General features: G+C 36.7%; 1 non-coding gene across 1 annotated transcript; it reads right to left on the minus strand.

The window, feature by feature from the left end:
- Positions 1-14858: 14858 nt before the first annotated feature.
- On the minus strand, positions 14859-14962 carry LOC112732091 (small nucleolar RNA R71). Its single transcript, XR_003167829.1, has one exon. It is a non-coding gene; the product is annotated as a small nucleolar RNA R71 (small nucleolar RNA).
- Positions 14963-23781: the final 8819 nt, after the last annotated feature.

The following is a 23781-nucleotide window of genomic DNA, read 5'->3' on the forward strand; positions in this document are numbered from 1 at the left end:
ACCATACATTGGTCGATCCCCAATATGCACAACACACCAAAACATGGATTCCAACAAGATCAACAAGCTTCAAGTACCAACACCAATTCCAAAACTCACCAACTATCAAGCTATATACATATAACATACCAAGAATCAACACTATAGGTATCCAAAACATCAAACCATAAGAGTTTGAAGTGACTTACCTTACCCAAAGATATTAGGGGCAACACCCAACAATATTCCAATGCTAGATCACCCCTAAACAAACAAAATCACAAAATTTACTCAAAAACCACACCCAAAAATGCAGAATTATTAGGGCTGGAAAACTGGAACTTGAGTTTCAATTTCTACCAACAAAGCTTAGCTAGAAATGAAGAGATCGACAAGAGCTTTGTGTGACCGCAAACAGCTCGTCAATCGGAGTACTGTAGCTCAAGTTATGGCTCCCAGAAGGTGACAATGAATAGTGACACCCCTTTTCTTCTCCTTTCTCTCTCAATCCACGTTTCTCTCTCTCTTTGGTGGTGAAAATGAGCTGAAAGCTCATTTAATGAGCATACATATGTTGCGCCTTGGACCCGGTCCAACCCGTTAGCGTTTTTGGTCTGTTTGACCCACTTTGGGTCAAAACCTTTAAAATTAGCATCCGATTTTCAATTCTAAATTATTCTTGTCCTTTCAAAACAATAAATTAATTTTTAAAATCTTATTTTTTTTCCAAAATACGCGGTACCAGACAGACTAGAGCCGGTACTATCGGCTTAAGCACCGGTACACATTTTTACAAAGATTTTTCGTAAAAGATACATTTTCCAACTCAGAAAAATTCATTGAATTCAAATTTCACCTTTTTATTTTCAAAATAACATTTCTATATTTTTGAACCTATTCCGAGAAGTTAAATTATTATTTTATTAAAGTAATTTTACGTGAAAACTCTGGTTCTTACATCCTCCCCTCCTAATTAAGAATTTTGTCCCCAAAATTCGAATCGCGTGATATATCCTTCGCAAAGCGTTCTACTATCAACGTTGTCGACCCAAACAAGTCGTCAAAGCACCTCATCCACCGTCGTCCTACCATGTCGATGCTCCCTCTCGCCTTCCGCTGCGTCACTCTGATTATCGTCATTAAGAATCCAAAATTTTTCCTTAAACCAAATACTGATTTTGTAACATTTTTCAAAACCTCCAAAACAAGTTCAATCTAAACCAGTTCAATACTAAAGTTTTTACAAAAGACTCAAAAATAATTTATTCTTAAATCAATTACTTTAAATCATGAGTTTTCTTAAATTCATTAAAATCCTTAAATCAGAACCTTTCAATTTGAATCCCTTTTGATAAGTTAAGTTTCAAACCAAATCCACAAATTAATGAAATCATAGAACTCACTTTTCTTTCAAACCATATCATTTAAACCAAGAGTTCCCACCTAGTTTCAAAACCAAATCTTTTAAACCAAAAGTTTAAAACCAAATTTGAAAATCATTCTAAACTTTAAAACTTTTTCAACAAGATTCAAGCCATACCGGTTAGAAATTGAAAATCATAATTAAAAATCGCAAAAGCATCAGTCGGTACTTCCCTTGCCACTAGTGCTGGACTGCACCCATCAACCGATATGCCGCAAACTCCACGAACAGATTTTTTGGAACATGCTGAGCTCGTAACGCATAGGCTAGGTTAGTCATCTTCACTACCTCTCCGTTAACGTGATCGACCTCGTCCGTGAGTTGCCATTCAGGTTTCCTTTCCACACCAAACAATCTATATCAAGGTGATCAGTCTCAATATCTCAAGCTCAGTGCTTCAATTATCCCCAAAGGCACTCACAAACAAGCATGCTATGCATATCAAACAGATATCCTAAATAGCACGAAAGAAAAATGACCCAGAGTATGCAACGAAGCACAATCGGTCCATCCCTTAAGCTCACGAGGACGAACCACTCTATTACCACTTAATGTAACACCCCGTTACCCTAAGCCTTACCTCTAGCCGTAAAGCAAAGAATAACAAAGTGCCACGACAGTTCTAAAGCTTAATATATATATATAACTAGAAGCCCGATGAAGGAATAAAGCTCAAAGTCGCGTAAAGCGGAATTACGAAACGCGAAACGTTCACACATGATAACTAAACGTATAGGTACGGACAGAACAAGACATTATATATATATATATATATATATATATATATATATATACCAAAAAGAAGACTAGTCACAGCCTGCAAAGTTTAAGCCGTCTAGTCAAACTGAATACAACAGAATTTTGAAGTTTAACACAGCTTATACAACTTATCTATCAAATCAAGCCTCTAAGGCCATAAAAAACAACAAAATTGAAAATCGAACCAAACCATAAAAAACAACAAAATGTGACTTTTTTTAATTATTTTTTGGTATGGTTGGTTAGTTTTGTTCGGTTTGGATCGGTTTTGAACACCCCTAGTGTGCGCTGCGACATGAGTAAGAGGGAGGGAGTGTATTAGGATTTAGGTTAAATGGGGATATTTTGTCAAGTTATATTATATGCAGTTATATATGCTGGTTAGGTTTAGTTTAGTTCAGATTTTTTTGTGACAACCGAAAATCGAACCGAACCGAACAAAAAACTGCAAAAAAATTTTTTTACAGTTTTTTCAATTTTTAATGTGTTCAATTTTTGTATTTTTTTTGTTCGATTGATCAGTTTTGTTTGCCCCTAACTGATTCTTCCAATTGATTATATTTGGATGCACATCAGGTTAACACTGTGAATCCTTTGATTGAGCTTTTGTGGAATCCTATTGTACATGATTTTCCATAGAAAAGTTTTGTTCTTTAGTTAGTATCTTAGTTACCAAATTGAAGACTACCGAGACTTTTGTCTACATTGCTCTAGTAATTGCTCTAATAAGGGATGGAAGAGCTGATAAGCCAATGGATATGCCGAAAAGACTGAGTATTGCGAGTTCTTCTCTCTTGACCAGGTAAGTATGTCTTCTTCATCTGAGATAGGAGTCTGAAGAATATGTTGTGTCAAATTGTGAACTAAAACTTGCTGAATTGTTTGGTATTTTCACTGTCTGTCTGATATAATTAAGTCTGAAACCTAGATAAGTTGTTGATTTGGGCTTGAAAAAAAGGATTTTTAATGGGGCTAAATTGTTTGAGCCAAAAGCCTTCATATATTCTAACTTGATTATCTCTCCCTATTCTCCACAAAATACTTTTGTCAAGTACTTTCTTATCTTCTAGCAAACTCCTCCAATCTCGTAAGGGATTTATTCCAATGTCACCTTTTAGAAAGGTAGAATACCTAAAATACTTACTTTGGTATACTTCAAAGGATAGAGAGTGCTATTTAGTTCGCAATCTCCAGTCCTGTTTTTCCAAAAGTGTTAAATTAGACACTTTTAAATTCTTAAAGTTCAATCCGTCTTGAGCTTTCGATCTGCTGACTATCTCTCAACTAACCCATTGTAAATTTTATTAGAACATCAAACAAGTTTTGATCAGATTTCTAGTTGAGTCGAAAAACATTATAGATAAATTCTTTTTTTCTCTTATTTTTTTAATTAAAAGGTCAAAGTTCAATTCTCTTGTCGATCAGACGACACCCGGATTTGAACAGGGAAAAAGCCTTTCCATTCTCCTTTGACCCCACAAAAACTATAGGACAACCCTATGAATTTCATAAGTCTCAATAAGCTTAAAGCAACTAAGACTACAAAAAAAGATAACTAAGGCTTAAATTGTTTTGTAGTTGGAGGTTACTTGACTAGTAACCATGGAGAGATAAAGTGCTTTAATGGTGATGTTAAAAAGGCAACCATAGCTAGAGAGATTATACTCTAAAGCTTGGAAGATGCAAGTCTGTTGTTATTAGAAGAAGTTGGTGTCATAGCTAAAAAGGTTATTGTGATAGTTAATTACAAAGATATTGTTGATTAGATTAAAAAAAAAAAGAGAACACTAGCGGTTCTTGAGAAAGAAAACAAAGAATAAAATGCACATTTTTCAACATATGAAAGTGGTATACAGGGAGGACAAATGGTCTCATGCCAAGGATCAATGGGAGCAGATTGCTTTGAACATAGCTAGTAGGTAGACACAATGGATCCAACTTGTTGTTCATAAGTCAGGTGATATGTGCATTCACAAATAAAGGATAAAGCAAGGTGCTTAGTAATATAAGGTGTCTTCATTTAATATATGCATGTATGTGGTTAGTGAGTCATGAAATTGTGCTGGTTTGTAATGTTAGGTGGGTAAGTGTTACTAATAGAATATGAGATATGTTGAATGTGTTAAGTTAGATTCAATGCCTGTGTAATCTAATTCTTCTTGATGGTATTGTTCAAAATTATTAGATTCATAAAAAACTCTTTTGTAATTCTCTCTCTTGGGTCAAGACTTTTACTATTGATATAAAAGAAAAAAGAGACAACTATGGTTCTAACGTTGTAGCTTCTTACGAGGTCCAAGAGGATAAGGTGGTGATACATACTAAAAATGAATCAGATTCATTTTTTTCAAGCATACACTACTTCGTTATTCGGACACTAACTCTAAATAAATAAACAACCAAAAGAAGAAACAAAATCAACAAATAAAACCAAAACAAACCATGATATTCATAATCAAACTAGGAAATATTGAAATAACTTCATTCCAAACAAATAGAATCATAAAATTACCAAAATTTTGAGATTCATAACACTGTAAATTGCATCTCTCAAGTAACCTATAAAGAGGTTCAATGTCAAGCATGTAAAACAATGAAACCATAAGAGTAACACTAACGATTTAGTTCCAAAATCACCTCCGTAAATCTATGTTGCATGGATACTACTAATAAATACTCAAGAACTATTTTTGTTAATGAAAAATGGCAGAACGAAGTAGGAAACTAACCTTGACACCGTTCTAAGGCGGCTCTCTAGTTCGACGATCGCGTTCTGTGCGGTAGTGCATTCTAATTGGGCAGCTCACAGTCACTATCATTGATGTTGTAAACTCGTTTGGGGGATGTATTTGATCCGATTGAGCTTCTTTTCTTTTTGACAACTTTTCTATTTGGGCCTACGCAAGCATGGCTAGAGAGGTTATACTCTAAGGATTGGAAGATGCAACTCAGTTCTTGTTAGAAGAAGTTGGTGTCATAGCCAAGGATGTTACTGTGATAGTTAATTACAAAGATATTGTTGACTAGATTAAAGTAATGGAGGATACTAGCTGGGAGTTACGGTTCTTGAGAAACGAAACAAAGAATAAAATCCACATATTTCAACATATGAAAGTGGTATACAAGGACGACCAATGGTTTCAGACCAATGATCAATGGGAGCAGATTGCTTTGAACATAGCTAGTAGGTAAACACAATGGATCCAACCGTGGAGTTCATAAATCAAATGATATGTGCATTCACAATTAAAGGATAAAGGTGATTAGTTATATAAAGTGTCTTCATGTAATATATGCATGTATGTGGTTGGTGAGTCATGAAATTGTGGCTAGTTTGTAATGTTAGGTGGGTAGGTCTTACTAATAGAATTGGAGATATGTTGAATGTGCTGAGATATGTTGAATGTGCTAAGTTGGATTCAATGTCCGTGTAATTTAATTTTCCTTGATAGTATTGTCTGGGATCATTATATTCATGAAGAATTCTTTTGTAATTCTTCCTCTTGGGTCAAGACTTTTACGAATGATCTAAAAAAAAAAGAGACAACCAGGACTCCAATGTTGCAGCTTCTTAGGAGGTCCATGAGGATGAGGTGGTGGAATAGATTGAAAATAAAATGGATTCATTTCCTTTAGGCATACACGACTCTGTGATTCAAAGACTAACTCTAAATAAATATATAAAAAAAGAAGAATCAAAATCAACAAATAAAACTAAAACAAACCATGATTTTCATAATCAAACTAGAAAAAATTGAAATAACTTCATTCCAAACACAAATAGAATCTTAAAATTACCAAAACGCTGAGAGTTTCATAACACTATAAATTCCTTCTCTCAAGTTACCCAAAAAGAAGTTCAACGTCAAGCATGTCAAACAATGAAACCATAAGAGTAATGCTAAGGATTTAGTTCCAAAATCACCTCTATAAATCTATGTCGCATAGATACTACTGATAAATATTGAAGAACTCTTTTTGTAAATGAAAAATGGTAGAACGAAGTAGGAAACTAACCTCAACGCCGTTCTAAGGTGGCTTTCTAGTTCGACGACCGCGTTCGGTGCGGTAGTGCGTTCCGATTGGGTAGCTCAAAGTCATTATCACTGATGTTGTATACTCATTTTTGGGCTGTGTTTGGGCCGATTGGGCTTCTTTTCTTTTTGACAAAATTTTTATTTGGACCTACGCAAGCATGGCTAGAGAGATTATACTCTAAGGATTGGAAGATGCAACTCAGTTTTTGTTAGAAGAAGTTAGTGTCATAGCCAAAGAGGTTACTATGATAATTAATTATAAAGATATTATTGACTAGATTGAAGGAATAGAGTACACTAGCTGGGAGTTACCATTCTTGGGAAACAAAACAAAAAATAAAATCCACATTTTCAACATGTGAAAATGGTATACAAGGACGACAAATGGTTTCAGGCCAAGGATCAATGGGAGCATATTGCTTTGAACATAGCCAGTAGGTGGACACAATGGATCCAACTGTGAAGTTCATGAATCAAATGATATGCACATTCACAATTAAAGGATAAAGATGCTTAGTAATATAAGGTGTCTTCGTGTAATATATGCATGTTTGGGTTGGTGAGTCATGAAATTGTGCTAGTTTGTATTGTTAGGTTGGGAGGTGTTACTTGTAGACTGAGAGATATATTGAATGTGCTGAGTTAGATTCAATGTTCATGTAATATAATTTTTCTTGATAATATTGTCCAGGATTATTATATTAAAAAAGAACTCTTTTGTAATTCTCCATCTTGGGTCAAGACTTTTACGAACGATCTAAAAAAAAAGAGACAACCAGGTTCCAATGTTGCAACTTCTTAGGAGGTCCAAGAGGATGAGGTGGAGGAATAAATTGAAAATGAATTGGATTCATTTCTTTCAAACATACACTACTTTGTGATTCAGAGACTAACTCTAAATAAATAAATAACCAAAAGAAGAAACAAAATCAACAAACCAAAACAAACCATGATATTCGTAATCAAACTAGGAAATATTGAAATAACTTCATTCCAAACAAATAGAATCATAAAATTACCAAAACACTGAGATTTATAACATTTTAAATTCCTTCTCTCAAGTTACCTATAAAGAGGTTCACATCAAACATGTAAAACAATGAAACCATAAGAGTAACGCTAATTAATTCGTTCCAAAATCACCTCCTTAAATCTATGTTGCATGGATATTACTAATAAATAATGAAGAACTATTTTTGTAAATGAAAAATGGCAAAATGAAGTAGGAAACTAACATTGCACTGTTCTAAGGCGGCTCTCTAGTTCGACGATCGCATTCTGTGCGGTAGTGCATTCCGATTGGGCAGCTCACAATCACGGTCACTGATGTTATAAACTCGTTTGTGATCTGTATTTGATCCAATTAGGCTTCTTTTCATTTTGACAACTTTTCTATTTGAGCCTACGCAAGCATGGCTAGAGAGGTTATACTCTAAGGTTTGGAAGATGCAACTCAGTTCTTGTTAGAAGAAGTTGGTGTCATAGCCAAAGTGGTTACTATGATAGTTAATTACAAAGATATTGTTGACTAGATTAAAGTAATGGAAGATACTAGGTGGGAGTTACGATTCTTGAGAAATGTAACAAAGAATAAAATCCATATATTTCAATATATGAAAGTGGTATACAAGGACAACCAATGGTTTCAGGCCAAGGATCAATGGGAGCAGATTGCTTTGAACATAGCTAGTAGGTAAACACAATGGATCCAACCGTGGAGTTCATAAATCAAATTATATGTGCATTCACAATTAAAGGATAAAGGTGCTTAGTAATATAAGGTGTCTTCATGTAATATATGCATTTGTGTGTGGTTGGTGAGTCATGAAATTGTGTTGGTTTGTAATGTTAGATGGGTAGGTGTTACTAATATAATGAGAGATATGTGATAGGAAGAATTTGTATCGGTTCGGAAATTAGCAAAATAATTTCATTGTGAGCATAGCCCGAATCGATAGTCAATCCTCAAATCAAATTTAAATATGTTGGTTGTCACAAGTACAAACTCCAATAAGAATTAACTGAAGTATTTAAACCTCGGGTCGTCTCACAAGGAATTGCAATGAAGTGAATGATTATTGGCTATGAAGGAATATGGGGGGTGGTTTGATTTGGAAAAAGGGCAAGAAAATAAATGGCAAGAAAATAAAGAAAACAACTAAAGAAAACAAGTAATAAGGGAGACATTCATGGTAAGGATTGAGAATATAAGCTTTCCATCCTAGTCACTAATAACAATAATTAACAAGAATTTATCTTATTTCGTTATCTCCAACTATGGAAGAAGGTATAATGTTATCTTCACATAGGGAGAAAGTCAAATAAGACTAGCTAATCTCAATTCAAAAGTCCTAATCAACTCACTAATTGAATTAGCAAGAGATTAGAGTCAATGGAAACAATACTAGCTAACAACTCTAGATCACCAACATAGGTTGGGTCTTAATGACTTAAGATTGCCTAATTACTCTTTTCAAGTCAAGAATGCTCAAAATCTACTCTTGAATCCTACCAAGCATTTTGTCAAACACTTGGAAGGCATAAAAGGAAAGCAAGCTAAAATGACAACAAGTGTAAAATCTACAACTACCCAATTGCAAAGAATTAACAACAACTCAATTAAACAACAAGGGAATATAAAACATAAATTGCATTAAAGGAAAATAAAGGTCCAACAATAGTACATCAACATAAAAGATACATCAAAGGGAAAATTGACAAGAAAACTAAGAGAACATAGATGTAACAACAAGGAATTGTAAAGAAGACAAGATGAAAACAAGGAATTAAACCTAGATCTAGGAGAAATTGACCTAATCCTAACCTAATTCTAGAGAGAAGAGGGAGCTTTTTTCTCTAGAAACTAAACTACATGATGCTAAGCTATAACTAATTGCTCCCCCCCTTTGCCCAAGCTTGAATTCTGCATGAAATAGCATTAGGAATGAGTTGGATTTGGGCCTGAGCAGCTCAGAAATTGCCCCCAACGTTTTCACTTTAATGAGGTCACATGCGAGTTGTGACGCGTACGCATGGGTCACGCGTACGCGTCGTTTGACATTTTCCTTCTCATGCATACGCGTCATGTCACGCGTACGCGTCACCTGGACGACCTCATTTTCACGCGTGCACGTCTGTCACGCGTGTGCGTCGATGTATGCACTCCAAATCCTTGTTTCTCCATGAATTCTCCACTTTGCATGCTTTTCTCTTCACTCCTTCCATCCAATACTTACCTTATGAACCTGAAATCACTTAACACACACATCAAGGCATCGCATGGAATTAAAGTAAATTAAAATCACCAATTTAAGGGCCTAAAAAGTATATTTTTACACTTAAGCACAAATTAAGGGAGAATAACAAAACCATGCTATTTCATTGAATAAATGTGAGAAAAGGTGATAAAATCCCCTAAATTAAGCACAAGATAAACCACAAAATTGGGGTTTATCAATATGTTGAATGTGCTGAATTGGATTCAATGTCTGTGTAATCTGATTTTTCTTGATAATATTGTCCAGGATTATTAAATTCATAAAAAAACACATTTGTAATTCTCCCTCTTGCGTCAAGACTTTTAGGAATGATCTAAAAAAAAGAGACAACCAGGGCTCTAATGTTGCAGCTTCTTAGGAGGTCCACGAGGATAAATTGGTAGAACAGATTGAAAATGAATTGGATTCATTTCTTTCAAGACTACACTACTCTGTGATTCAGACACTAACTCTAAATAAATAACTAACCAAAAGAAGAAACAAAATCAACAAATAAAACCAAAACAAACCATGATATTTATAATCAAACTAGGAAATATTGAAATAACTTCATTCTAAACAAATAGAATCATAAAATTACCAAAAACTGAGATTTATAACATTGTAAATTCCTTTTCTCACGTTACCTATAAAGTGATTCAGCGTTAAGCATGTAAAACAACGAAACCATAAGAGTAACGCTAATCAGTTGGTTTCCAAAATCACCTCCGTAAATCTATATTGCATGGATACTACTAATAAATATTGAAGAACTATTTTTGTAAATGAAAAATGGTAGAACGAAGTAGGATACTAACCTCGACGCCGATCTGAGGTGGCTCTCTAGCTCGCCGACTGCGTTCTGCGCGGTAGTACGTTCTGATTGGGGTAGCTCACAGTCACTGTCACTGATGGTGTAAAATCGTTTGTGCACTATGTTTGGGCTAACTGGGCTTCTTTTCTTTTTGACGACTTTACTATCTAGGCCTTCGCAAGCATGGCTATAGATGTTATACTCTAAGGATTGAAAGATGCAACTAAGTTCTTGTTAGAAAAAGTTGGTGTCATAGCTAAAGAGGTTACTATGATAGTTAATTACAAAGATATTGTTGACTAGATTGAAGGAATGGAGGACATTAGTTGGGAGTTATGGTTCTTGAGAAACAAAACAAAGAATAAAATTCACATATTTCAACATATGAAAGTGGTATATAAGGACGACAAATAGTTTCAGGCCAATGATCAATGGAAGCAAATTGCTTTCAACATAGCTAGTAGGTGGACAGAATGGATCCAACTATGGAGTTCATTGATGAGCGGATAATTTATACGCCTTTTGGCATTGTTTTTAGGTAGTTGTTAGTATAATTTAGTTAGTTTTTACTATGTTTTTATTAGTTTTCAAGCAAAATTCACATTTTTAGACTTTACTATGAGTTTGTGTATTTTTCTGTGATTTCAGGTATTTTCTGGCTAAAATTGAGGGACCTGAGCAAAAATCTGATTCAGAGGCTGAAAAAGGACTGCAGATGCTGTTGGATTCTGACCTCCCTGCACTCAAAATAGATTTTCTGGAGCTACAGAAACCCAAATGGCACGATCTTAATTGCGTTGGAAAGTAGACATCCAGGGCTTTCCAGTAATATATAATAGTCCATACTTTGTCCGAGTTTTGACGACGCAAACTGGCATTCAAACATCAACTTCCTACCCTATTCTGAAGTTAAACGCCAAAAACATGTTACAAACTAGAGTTAAATGCCACAAATAGGCTGCAACCTGGCGTTTAACTCCAAGAGAAGCCTCTACACGTGAAAAGCTCAATGCTCAGCCCAAGCACACACCAAGTAGGCCCCGGAATTGGATTTCTGCATCATTTACTTATTTCTGTAACCCTAGCTACTAGTTTAGTATAAAAACTACTTTTAGTGATTTATTTCACATCTTTTGATCATTTTTGAGACTATCTTTGTATCACTTTTGATCATTGATCACGTTTAGGAGGCTGGCCATTCGGCCATGCCTGGACCTTGTTCTTATGTATTTTCAACGGTGGAGTTTCTACACCCCATAGATTAAGGTGTGGAGCTCTGCTGTTCCTCATGAATTAATGCAAAGTACTATTATTTTTCTATTCAATTCGAGCTTATTCTTATTCCAAGATATTCACTCGCACTTCAACATGATGAATGTGATGATCCGTGACACTCATCATCATTCTCACCTATGAACGCGTGCCTGACAACCACTTCCGTTCTATCTGCAATAGCTTGAGCGTGTATCTCTTAGCCTCCATTCTGAAAGATCGGAGTCTTCGTGATATAAGCTAGAATCAATTGGCAGCATTCTTGAGATCCGAAAGTCTAAACCTTGTTTGTGGTATTTCGAGTAGGATCTGGGATGGGATGACTGTGACGAGCTTCAAACTCGCGAGTGTTGGGCGTAGTGACAGACGCAAAAGGATCAATGGATCCTATTCCAACATGATCGAGAACCGACAGATAATTAGCCGTGCGGTGACAGCGCACTTGGACCATTTTCACTGAGAGGACGGACGGTAGCCATTGACAACGGTGATCCCCCAACATACAGCTTGCCATGGAAAGGAGTATGAATGATTGAATGAAAGCAGTAGGAAAGCAGAGATTCAGAAGGAGCAAAGCATCTCCATACGCTTATCTGAAATTCTCACCAATGGATTACATAAGTATTTCTATCTTATTTTATATTTTATTTATATTTTAATTATCAAAACCTTATAACCATTTGAATCTGCCTGACTGAGATTTACAAGATGACTATAGCGTGCTTCAAGCCGACAATCTCCGTGGGATCGACCCTTACTCACGTAAGGTTTATTACTTGGACGACCCAGTGCACTTGCTGGTTAGTTGTGCGGAGTTGTGAAGAAGAATTGAGATTACATTCGTGCGTACCAAGTTTTTGGCGCCGTTTTAGAGATCACAATTTCGTGCACCAAGTTTTTGGCGCCGTTGCCGGGGATTGTTCGAGTTTGGACAACTGACGGTTCATCTTGTTGCTCAAATTAGGTAATTTTATTTTAATTTTAAGCTTTTTGTTTTTATTATTTTTATTTTCGAAAAATTTTCAAAAAAAATAAATTATTCTATGACTTCAGAGTTTTTAAGAATAAATTCTAGAGTTTCATGATGATTTGTTGAAGTCTGGCTGGCTATGAAGCCATGTCTAATCTTTTGGACCGAGGTTTCAACTCATCATCACAAAAGCTTGTTGATTTCTATCAATCTTGCTGTTGTATGTAATGTTCTGCTAAAGCTTGGCTGGCTATTAAGCCATGTCTAAAATTTTGGACCGAAGCTCTAGACTAACATTGCATGATTCCTGGAATTCTTATTAAAAATTTTGAAATCCTTATTTTCTCTTTTTCCAATTAATTTTCGAAAAATACCAAAAAAAATTTTTACAAAATCATAAAAACTAAAAATATTTTGTGTTTCTTGTTTGAATCTAGTGTCAAATTGTAAGTTTGGTGTCAATTGCATCTTTTTAATTTTTCTTTAAATTTTCGAAGAACACATGCATGGAATTGTTCTTTCTTGATCTTCAAATTGTTCTTCACGATCTTCAAGTTGTTCTTGATGATCTTCTTTGTTTGATCTTTGCATTCTCATGTTTTGTGTCTTTTCTTATTTTTCATATGCATTTTCAATTTGTTAGTGTCTAAACATTGAAAATTTCTAAGTTTGGTGTCTTGCATGTGTGTCTTTTCTTAAAAATTTTCAAAAAAATAAGTTCTTGGTGTTCATCTTGACATTCAAAGTATTCTTGGTGTTCATCTTGACATTCAAAGTGTTCTTGCATGCATCATGTGTTTTGATCTTGAATTTTCATGTTTTGCATCATTTTTATATTTTTCTCTCTCATCATTAAAAATTCAAAAATAAAAAAATATCTTTCCCTTATTCTTCTCATAAATTTCGAAAATTTGGATTGACTTAGTCAAAAGTTTTTAAAAATCTAGTTGTTCCTTATGAGTCAAATCAAATTTTCAATTTAAAAATCATATCTTTTCAAAACCTCTCCAAAAATCAAATCTTTTTTTTATTTTTCTTTCAATTTTTTTCGAAAATTTTAAAAATTGATTTTCAAAATCTTTTCTCATTTTTATTTCATATTTTTGAAATTAATGCTAACATTTGATATGATTGATTCAAAAATCTCAAATTGTTACTTGCCTATTAAAAAATGTTCAATCTTTAAATTCTAAAATCATATCTTTCAGTTTCTTGTTAGGCAAGTAATCAACTTTAATTTCAAAAATCAAATCTTTTTAAATTTCTTTTTCAAATATTTTTCAAAATAAATTTCAATCATATTCTTTTCAAAAATCAATTTCAAAATCTTTTCTAACTTCTTATCTTTTCAAAATTGATTTTCAAATCTTTTTCAATTAACTACCTGACTTTTTGTTTGATTTTAAAAGTTTTCTATCATATCTTTTTTAAAACCACCTAACTAATTTTCTCTCTCTAATTTTCGAAAACTCCTCCCCACTTTTTCAAAATTCCTTTTAATTAACTTATTGTTTTAAATTTTAATTTAATTTTATTTCTCTTTTTAATTTTCAAATTATAACTAATATTTAAAATAAAAACAAAAATATTTTTATTTTATTTTATTTAATTTTTGAATTCTTCCCCCTCTCATCTCTTTCTATTTATTTATTTATTTACTAACACTTCTCTTCTTCTTATAATTCGAACCCTCTCCCCCTCTCTGTGTTCGAATTCTTCATCTTCTCTCTTCTTCACTCTACTCTTCTATTCTTCCACTCACATAAAGGAATCTCTATACTGTGACATAGAGGATTCCTATTCTTTTCTATTCTCTTCTTTTTCACATGAGCAGGAGCAAGAATAAGAACATTCTTGTTGAAGCTGATCCGGAACCTGAAAGGACTCTAAAGAGGAAGCTAAGACACAACACTCTGGAGAGGACCTGACAGAATTTTTCGAAAAAGAAGAGATGGCTGAACCCAACAACAACAATGCAAGGAAGGTGCTTGGTGATTTCACTACACCAACTTCCAATTTCTATGGAAGAAGCATCTCAATTCCTGCCATTGGAGCAAACAACTTTGAGCTTAAGCCTCAATTAGTTTCTCTAATGCAACAGAATTGCAAGTTTCATGGACTTCCATTGGAAGATCCTCATCAGTTCTTAGCTGAATTCTTGCAAATATGTGACACTATCAAGACCAATGGAGTTGATCTCGAGGTCTACAGGCTTATGCTTTTCTCTTTTGCTGTAAGAGACAGAGCTAGAACATGGTTGGATTCACAACCTAAGGAAAGCCTGAACTCTTGGAAAAAGCTGGTCAATGCTTTCCTGGTCAAATTCTTTCCACCTTAAAAGATGAGCAAGCTTAGAGTGGAAATCTAAACCTTCATACAGAAGGAAGGTGAGTCCCTCTATGAAGCTTGGGAAAGATATAAGCAATTGATCAAAAGGTGTCATACTGACATGCTTCCAGAATGGAGCATCATATGTATATTCTATGATGGTCTGTCTGAGTTGTCAAAAATGTCATTGGACCATTATGTAGGAGGATCTCTTTATCTAAAAACCCCTGCAGAAGCTCAGGAACTCATTGAAATTGTTGCAAATAATCAGTTCATGTACACCTCTGAGAGGAATCCTGTGAACAATGGGACGCCTCAGAAGAAGGGAGCTCTTGAAATTGATACTCTGAATGCCATATTGGCTCAGAATAAAATATTGACTCAGCAAGTCAATATGATTTCTCAGAGTCTGAATGGATTGCAAGCTGCATCCAACAGTACTAAAGAAGCATCTTCTGGAGAAGAAGCTTATGATCCTGAGAACCCTACAATGGCAGAGGTGAATTACATGGGAGAACCCTATGGAAATACCTATAATCCTTCATGGAGAAATCATCCAAATTTCTCATGGAAGGACCGACAGAAGCCTCAACAAGGCTTCAATAATAATGGTGGAAGAAATAGGTTTAGCAATAGCAAGCCTTTTCCATCATCTTCTTAGCAACAGACAGAGAATTCTGAACAGAGCCATTCTGGCCTGGCAATCATTGTCTCTGATCTATCCAAGACCACACTAAGTTTCATGAATAAAACAAGGTCCTCTATTAAAAATTTGGAGGCACAGGTAGGTCAGCTGAGTAAGAATATTACTGAAACTCCTCCCAGTACTCTCCCAAGTAATACAGAAGAAAATCCCAAGAGAGAGTGCAAGGCCATAACCATGACCAACATGGCCGAACCTGGAGAGAGTGAAGAGGATGTGAGTTCCAGTGAGAAAAGCCTCATGGGACGTCCTCTGGACAGAAAGGAGTTTCTCTTTGAGGAACCAAAGGAATCTGAGGCTCAGACAGAGACCATAGAGATTCCATTGAACTTCGTTCTGCCATTCATGAGCTCTGATGAATATTCTTCCTCTGAAGAGGATGAAGACATCACTGAAGAGCAAGTTGCTAAATATCTAGGAGTAATCATGAAGTTGAATGCCAAGTTGTTTGGTAATGAGACTTGGGAGGATGAACCCCCCTTGTTCACCAATGAACTGAATGCATTAATGAGGCAGACATTACCTCAGAAGAAACTGGATTTCGGAAAATTCTTCATACCTTGTACCATAGGCACCATAACCTTTGAGAAGGCTCTCTGTGACCTGGGGTAAGGGATAAACCTCATGCCACTCTCTGTAATGGAGAAACTGGGAATCTTTGAGGTACAAGCTGCAAGAATCTCACTAGAGATGGCAGACAAATCAATGAAACAGGCTTATGGACTAGTAGAGGACGTGCTAGTAAAGGTTGAAGGCCTTTACATCCCTGCTGATTTTATAATCCTAGACACTAGGAAGGATGAGGATGAATCCATCATCCTTGGCAGACCCTTCCTAGCCACAGCAAAAGCTGTGATTGATGTTGACAGAGGAGAGTTGATCCTTCAGTTGAATGAGGACTACCTTGTATTCAAGACTCAAGGTTCTCCTTCTGCAACCATGGAGAGGAAGCATGAAGAGCTTCTCTCAATACAGAGTCAAACAAAACCCACACATTCAAACTCTAAGTTTGGTGTTGGGAGGCCACAACCAAACTCTAAGTTTGGTGTTGAGAGGCCCCAACCCTGCTCTGATTATCTGTGAGGCTCCATGAGAGCTCACTGTCAAGCTATTGACATTAAAGAAGCGCTTATTGGGAGGCAACCCAATGTTATTTAATTATATCTATTTATTTTCCATTGTTATTTTATGTTTTCTTTAGGTTGATGATCATGTGAAGTCACAAAAATAACTGAAAAAAAAAACAGAATGAAAAACAGCATTAAAAGCAGCTCACCCTGGAGGAAGAGCTTACTGGCGTTTAAATGCCAGTAAGAAGCATCAGACTGGCATTTAACACCAGAAAGAAGTATCAATTAAGCTGGCGTTAAACGCTAGAAACAGGCTACAGTCTGGTGTTTAATGCCAGAAACAGGCTACAGCTTGGTGTTAAACGCCAGAAACAAGCTACAGTCTGGCGTTTAACGCCAGAAACAAGCACCAACTTGGCGTTAAACGCCAATAAAGGGAGAAAAGCTGGTGTTTAACGCCAGAAACAAGCAGCAGTCTGGCGTTAAATACCAGGATTGCACTCTAAGGGCATTTACACGCCTAAATGGAGCAGGGATGATAAGTCCTTGACCCCTCAGGATCTGTGGACCCCACAGGATCCCCACCTACCTCCAAATTCAAAATCCTTTCCCTCCCACACCCAACCCTAATACACGAAACCTAACCCTCCCCCCACCCCTATATAAACCTATCACCACTCCTTCATTTTCACACATTACAACCACTACTTCTACCCCTTGGCCGAACCACATATCTCCCTCCATCTCCTCCATTTTCTTCTTCTACTACTTTCTTTCTTCTTTTGCTCGAGGACGAGCAAACTTTTTAAGTTTGGTGTGGTAAAAGCATTACTTTTTATTTTTCCATAACCATTTATGGCACCTAAGGCCAGAGAAACCTCAAGAAAGAGGAAAGGGAAGGCAATTGCTTCCACCTCTGAGTCATAGGAGATGGAGAGATTCATCTCAAAGGTCCATCAAGACCACTTCTATGAAGTTGTGGCCAAGAAGAAGGTGATCCCTGAGGTCCCTTTCAAACTCAAAAGGAGTGAGTATCCGGAGATCCGACATGAGATTAGAAGAAGAGGATGGGAAGTTCTCTCCAATCCTATTCAACAAGTCGGAATCTTAATGGTTCAAGAGTTCTATGCAAACGCATGGATCACTAAGAACCATGATCAAAGTATGAACCCGAATCCAAAGTATTGGCTTACAATGGTTCGGGGGAAATACTTAGATTTCAGTCCGGAAAATGTAAGGTTGGCATTCAACTTGCCAATGATGCAAGAAAACACGTGCCCCTACACTAGAAGGGTCAACTTTGATCAAAGGTTGGACCAAGTCCTCATGGACATATGTGAGGAAGGAGCTCAATGAAAAATTGACTCAAGAGGCAAGCCGGTTCAATTGAGAAGGCATGACCTTAAGCCTGTGGCTAGGAGATGGTTGGAGTTCATCCAACGCTCAATCATTCCCACTAGCAACCGGTCTGAAGTTACTATAGACCGGGCCATCATGATCCACAGTATCATGATTGGGGAGGAAGTGGAAGTTCATGAGATTAAACCTCAAGAACTCTACAAGGTGGCTGACAAGTCCTCCACTTTGGCAAGGTTAGCCTTTCCTCACCTCATTTGTCACCTCTGCAATTCGGCTGGGATTGTCATAGAGGGAGACATCCTCATTGAAGAGGACAAGCCCATCACTAAAAAGAGGATGGAGCAAACAAGAGAGTCCACTCATGGACCTCAACAAGAGCATGAAGAAATTCCTCATCATGAAATCCCTGAGATGCCTCAAGGGATGCACTTTCCTCCACAAAACTATTGGGAACGAATTAACACCTCCCTAGGAGAATTAAGTTCCAACATGGGATAACTAAGGGTGGAGCACTGGTGCACAAATTGTAAATCACACTTTTCACAACTCGTACCACTAACCAGCAAGTGCACTGGGTCGTCCAAGTAATACCTTACGTGAGTAAGAGTCGAATCCCACAGAGATTGTTGGATTGAAGCAATGTATGGTTATCTTGTAACTCTTAGTCAGGATGTCAATTATAATTATCAGTTTGAATTGCGAAGAATAAAAGAGCATGAAATAAATACTTGTGATGCAGTAATGGAGAATATGTTGGAATTTTGGAGATGCTTTGTCTTCTGAATCTCTGCTTTCCTACTGTCGTCTTCTTCACGCACGCAAATTTCCTCCTATGGCAAGCTGTGTGTTGGTGGATCACCGTTGTCAATGGCTACCATCCGTTCTCTCAGTGAAAATGGTGCAAGTGCGTTGTCACCGCACGGCTAATCATCTGTCGGTTCTCACTCATGCTGGAATAGGATCCATTGATCCTTTTTCGTCTGTCACTACACCCAACCCTTGTGAGTTTGAAGCTCGTCACAGTCATCCAATCATAGAATCCTACTCAGAATACCACAAACAAGGTTTAGACTTTCCGGATTCTCAAGGATGCTACCAATGGATTCTAGCTTATACCACGAAGACTCTGATTAAGGAATCCAAGAGATACTCATTCAATCTAATGTAGAACAAAGGTGGTTGTCAGGCACGCGTTCATAGGTTGAAAATGGTTATGAGTGTCACGGATCATCACATTCATCATATTGAAGTGTGAATAAATATCTTAGATAGAAACAAGCGTGTTTGAATGGAAAACAGAAGTAATTGCATTAATTCATCGAGACACAGCAGAGCTCCTCACCCCCAACAATGGAGTTTAGAGACTCATGCCGTCAAAGATACAAAGTTCAGATTTTAAATGTCATGAGATACAAAATAATTCTCTAAAAGTTGTTTAAATACTAAACTAGTAACCTAGGTTTACAGAAAATGAGTAAACTAAGATAGATAGTGCAGAAATCTACTTCTGGGGCCCGCTTGGTGTGTGCTGGGGCTGAGACTTGAGCTTTATACATGCCTAAGCTGTTTCTAGAGTTAAACGCCAGGTTGTAACCTGTTTCTGGCATTTAACTCCAACTTGTAACCTATTTTTGGCGTTAAACTCCAGAATGCAACATGGAACTGGCGTTGAACGCCAATTTACGTCGTTTATTCTTGGACAAAGTATGGACTATTATATATTGCTGGAAATCCCTGGATGTCTACTTTCCAACGCAATTAAGAGCGCGCCAATTGGACTCTTGTAGCTCCAAAAAATCTATTTCGAGTGCAGGGTGGTCAGAATCCAACAGCATCAGCAGTCCTTTTTCAGCATAAATCATATTTTTGCTTAGCTCCCTCAATTTCAGCCAGAAAATACCTGAAATTATAGAAAAACACACAAACTCATAGTAAAGTCCAGAAATATGAATTTTGCTTAGAAATTAATAAAAATATATTAAAAACTAACTAAAACATACTAAAAACTACATGAAATTAACCCCAAAAAGCGTATAAAATATCCTCTCATCACAACACTAAACTTAAACTGTTGCTTGTCCCCAAGCAACCAGACAAATAAAATAGGATAAAAAGAAATTGAGAAGCAATAATATCTCAGAGTTTTGAGTGAAGCTCAGATTCTAATTAGATGAGCGGGACTAGTAGCTTTTTGCTTCCGAACAGTTTTGGCATCTCACTTTATCCTTTGAAATTCAGAATGATTGGCATCCATAGGAACTCAGAATTCAGATAGTATTATTGATTCTCCTAGTTTAGTATGTTGATTCTTGAACACAGCTATTTTATGAGTCTTGGCCGTGGCCCTAAGCACTTTGTTTTCCAATATTACCACAGGATACATAAATGCCACAGACACATAGTTGGGTGAACCTTTTCAAATTGTGACTCAGCTTTGCTAAAGTCCCCAATTAGAGGTGTCCAGGGTTCTTAAGCACACTCTATTTTTGCTTTGGATCTTGACTTTAACAGCTCAGTCTCAAGTTTTCACTTGACACCTTCACGCCACAAGCACATGGTTAGGGACAGCTTGGTTTAGCCGCTTAGGCCAGGATTTTATTCCTTTAGGCCCTCCTATCCACTGATGCTCAAAGCCTTAGATCCTTTTTATTACCCTTGCCTTTTGGTTTTAAGGGCTATTGACTTTTTCTGCTTGCTTTTTCTCTCTCTCTTTTTTTTTTCGCAAGCTTTTGTATTCACTGCTTTTTCTTGCTTTAAGAATCAATTTTATGATTTTTCAGATTAGCAATAACATTTCTCTTGTTCATCATTCTTTCAGGAGCCAACAATTTTAACATTCATAAAATTCAATATAAAAAAATGCACTGTTCAGGCATTCATTCAGAAGACAAAAAGCATTGCCACCACATGTGAATAATTAGAATTTTCCTTATTAAAAACTCGAAAAAATATTGCTTCCTTATTTTTTAAAAAAATCTACTATTTTATTCATATTTAATGATGATGAAAAAAATAAATTATAGCTTAATTGGAGATAAAATTAAAATAGAGATACTAATTACTACTACTCATATATAACTTCTAAGGTAAATTTCTAATAAGAACAGTTATCACAGAGTTAAGGCTAAGATTAGGACTCAACAACCTTTGCTTTGGGAGGTAGATGCCTCTTTAGTCTGTGGGGTGCTTGGTCCTTCAAGAGATAGATTCTGGCGCTTCAGTTCCTTCAGTTCACGCCCTTGCTCTTCTTGTTCTCTAAGCAGTTTGCAGAGCATGCTGTTTTGATTTTGCTGTTCTTCCTTCAGTTGATCCACAGCTTCTTGCAACTTGGTGACAGATGCTTCTAGGCGCTCCCAGTATTCAATTTGAGGGATTTCCGGGAGAAACTCCTGTGCTTTCCTCTTGATGGGGTCGTCCTGCACTTGTTGTCCTTCCATAGACTTTTTAGTGATTGGTTGCTCAACTGAGATATACTCATCCACTCCCATTTTTACTCCAGCATCTTTACATAACAGAGAGACCAAGCTTGGGTAAGCCAATCTGGCATCTTTGGAGTTCTTGTTTGCAATTTTGTAAAGCTCACAAGCAATCAGCTGATGAACTTCCACTTCTTTTTCCAGCATAATGCAATGAATCATCACTGCTTTAGGATTTTATCCAAGCTCAGGTTTGATCTCATCATTCTCCTATTAAAGGAGTCTGGGTCATCTTGCAGTTGAGGCAGCTTGAAGATCTCCCTTATTTTGTCAAGGTGGGTGTGAACAATCTTCCTTCTGACCAGAGTTCTATAGTCATAGAATGCGGTTCCAGCTATTCTCTACCTGTCTGTTTGCCACAGATTAGCGTAGAACTCCTGAACCATGTTTCTTCCCACCTTTATTTCAGGATTAGCTAGGACTTCCCAGCTCCTGTTTCGAATTTGCTCTTGGATCTCCGGATATTCGTCTTCTTTTAGATCGAATTTAACTTCCGGGATCACTGACCTTAGACCCATTATTTTGTAGTAATGGTCTGAATGTTCTTTGGTTAAGAACTTCTCTTGATTCCAAAGTGGTTTTGGAATATTCTCTTTCTTGCCTCTTGAGTTGGTTTGTTTTCCCTTATGAGCCATGATCTTAGTGGGTATTGGCTTAGTGATCACGGATAGACACACCAAACTTAGAGGTTTGCATGTCCTCAAGCAAAAGAAAGGAAAGAAGAGGGAGATGAGGAGAGCCAAGTCCGAATTGTGAAGGTGGAGGGGAGGCCGAACTAGGATTTAAAAGGAAGAGGGGGGGTGGGTTTCAAAATTTTTGAAGAAGATATGATAGAAGATATGATTTGTAAAAGATAAGTCTGATAGGAAAAGGATGCACTTTAAAATTTTAAAGATATGAAAAAAATTTTGGAAAGGATATTTGAAAAAGATATTGTGAAGATTTGAAAAAGATATTGATGAGTTGAAAAAGATAGGAAAGGAGATAGATTTGTTTTGAAAAAGATTTGAAAAGAAGTTGAAGAGGATTTTTAAGAAAAAGGTTTATGTTTAGAATTAAGATACATTTGATATCTTTGAAAAAGGATTTGAAAAATTAGGATTTGTAATATGTTTATGCAAGAAATCATGAATTGAAACATGAAAAGCGAAAAAAAATTGAAGTGAAAACGAAATTACCTACTCCCCACAATCCTGGCGTTAAATGCCCAACTGCTGCATGTTTTGGGCGCTTAACGCCCAGTTGATGCTTGGTCTGGGCGTTTAACGCCCAGCTGTTGCTTCTAGCTGGCGTTAAACGCCAGAAACTCCTTTGTCACTGGGCGTTTTTCTGAACGCCCAGGATGCTGTAAATCTGGCGTTTAACGCCCAGATGGCTATCTCTACTGGAATTTTCGCACCAGTGAGCTTCTTTTTGCTGTTTTGTATTCTGAATCCTTCTGCAACCCTATGAACTTATGCAATTGATTCTTTACCTTGAAGATTATTTATTTTAAACCTGTATGATAAAAAGAAATAAATAAGAAAAAGTTTTGCTAATGGTTGGGTTGCCTTCCAGCAAGCGCTTCTTTATTGTCTTTAGCTGGACCTTGTTGAGCTTTTAATCTAGCCTCAGCCTTGAGCACTCTTGCTCAACATTGCCTTCAAGATAATGCTTGATTCTCTATCCATTAACAATGAACTTCTTATTAGAATCAATGTCTTGAAGCTCCACATAACCATATGGTGACACACTTGTAATCACATATGGTCCCCTCCACCGGGATTTTAGTTTCCCGGGGAATAGCCTGAGCCTAGAGTTAAACAGCAGAACCTTCTGTCCTGGTTCAAAGACTCTAGATGATAGCTTTCTGTCATGCCACCTTTTTGCTTTCTCTTTGTAAAGCTTGGCATTTTCAAAAGCAGTGAGTCTGAATTCCTCTAGCTCATTTAGCTGGAGCAATCTTTTTTCTCCGGCTAAATTGGCATCGAAGTTTAGGAATCTGGTTGCCCAGTAGACCTTATGCTCCAGCTCCATGGGCAGATGACAGGCCTTACCAAACACAAGCTGGTATGGAGAGGTCCCTATAGGAGTTTTGAATGCTGTTCTGTAAGCCCATAGAGCATCATCCAAGCTTCTCGCCCAATCCTTTCTACGGGTACTTACAGTCCATTCCAGGATTCTTTTTAGTTCTCTATTAGAGATTTCAGCTTGCCCATTTGTCTGTGGATGATATGGGGTTGCCACCTTGTGGCTAATTCCATACCGGACCATAGCAGAGTAAAGCTGTTTGTTGCAGAAGTGAGTGCCCCCATCACTAATTAGTGCTCTAGGGACACCAAACCTGCTGAAGAT

This window comes from Arachis hypogaea, chromosome 12, assembly GCF_003086295.3.
Source record: "Arachis hypogaea cultivar Tifrunner chromosome 12, arahy.Tifrunner.gnm2.J5K5, whole genome shotgun sequence".
NCBI lineage: Eukaryota > Viridiplantae > Streptophyta > Magnoliopsida > Fabales > Fabaceae > Arachis > Arachis hypogaea.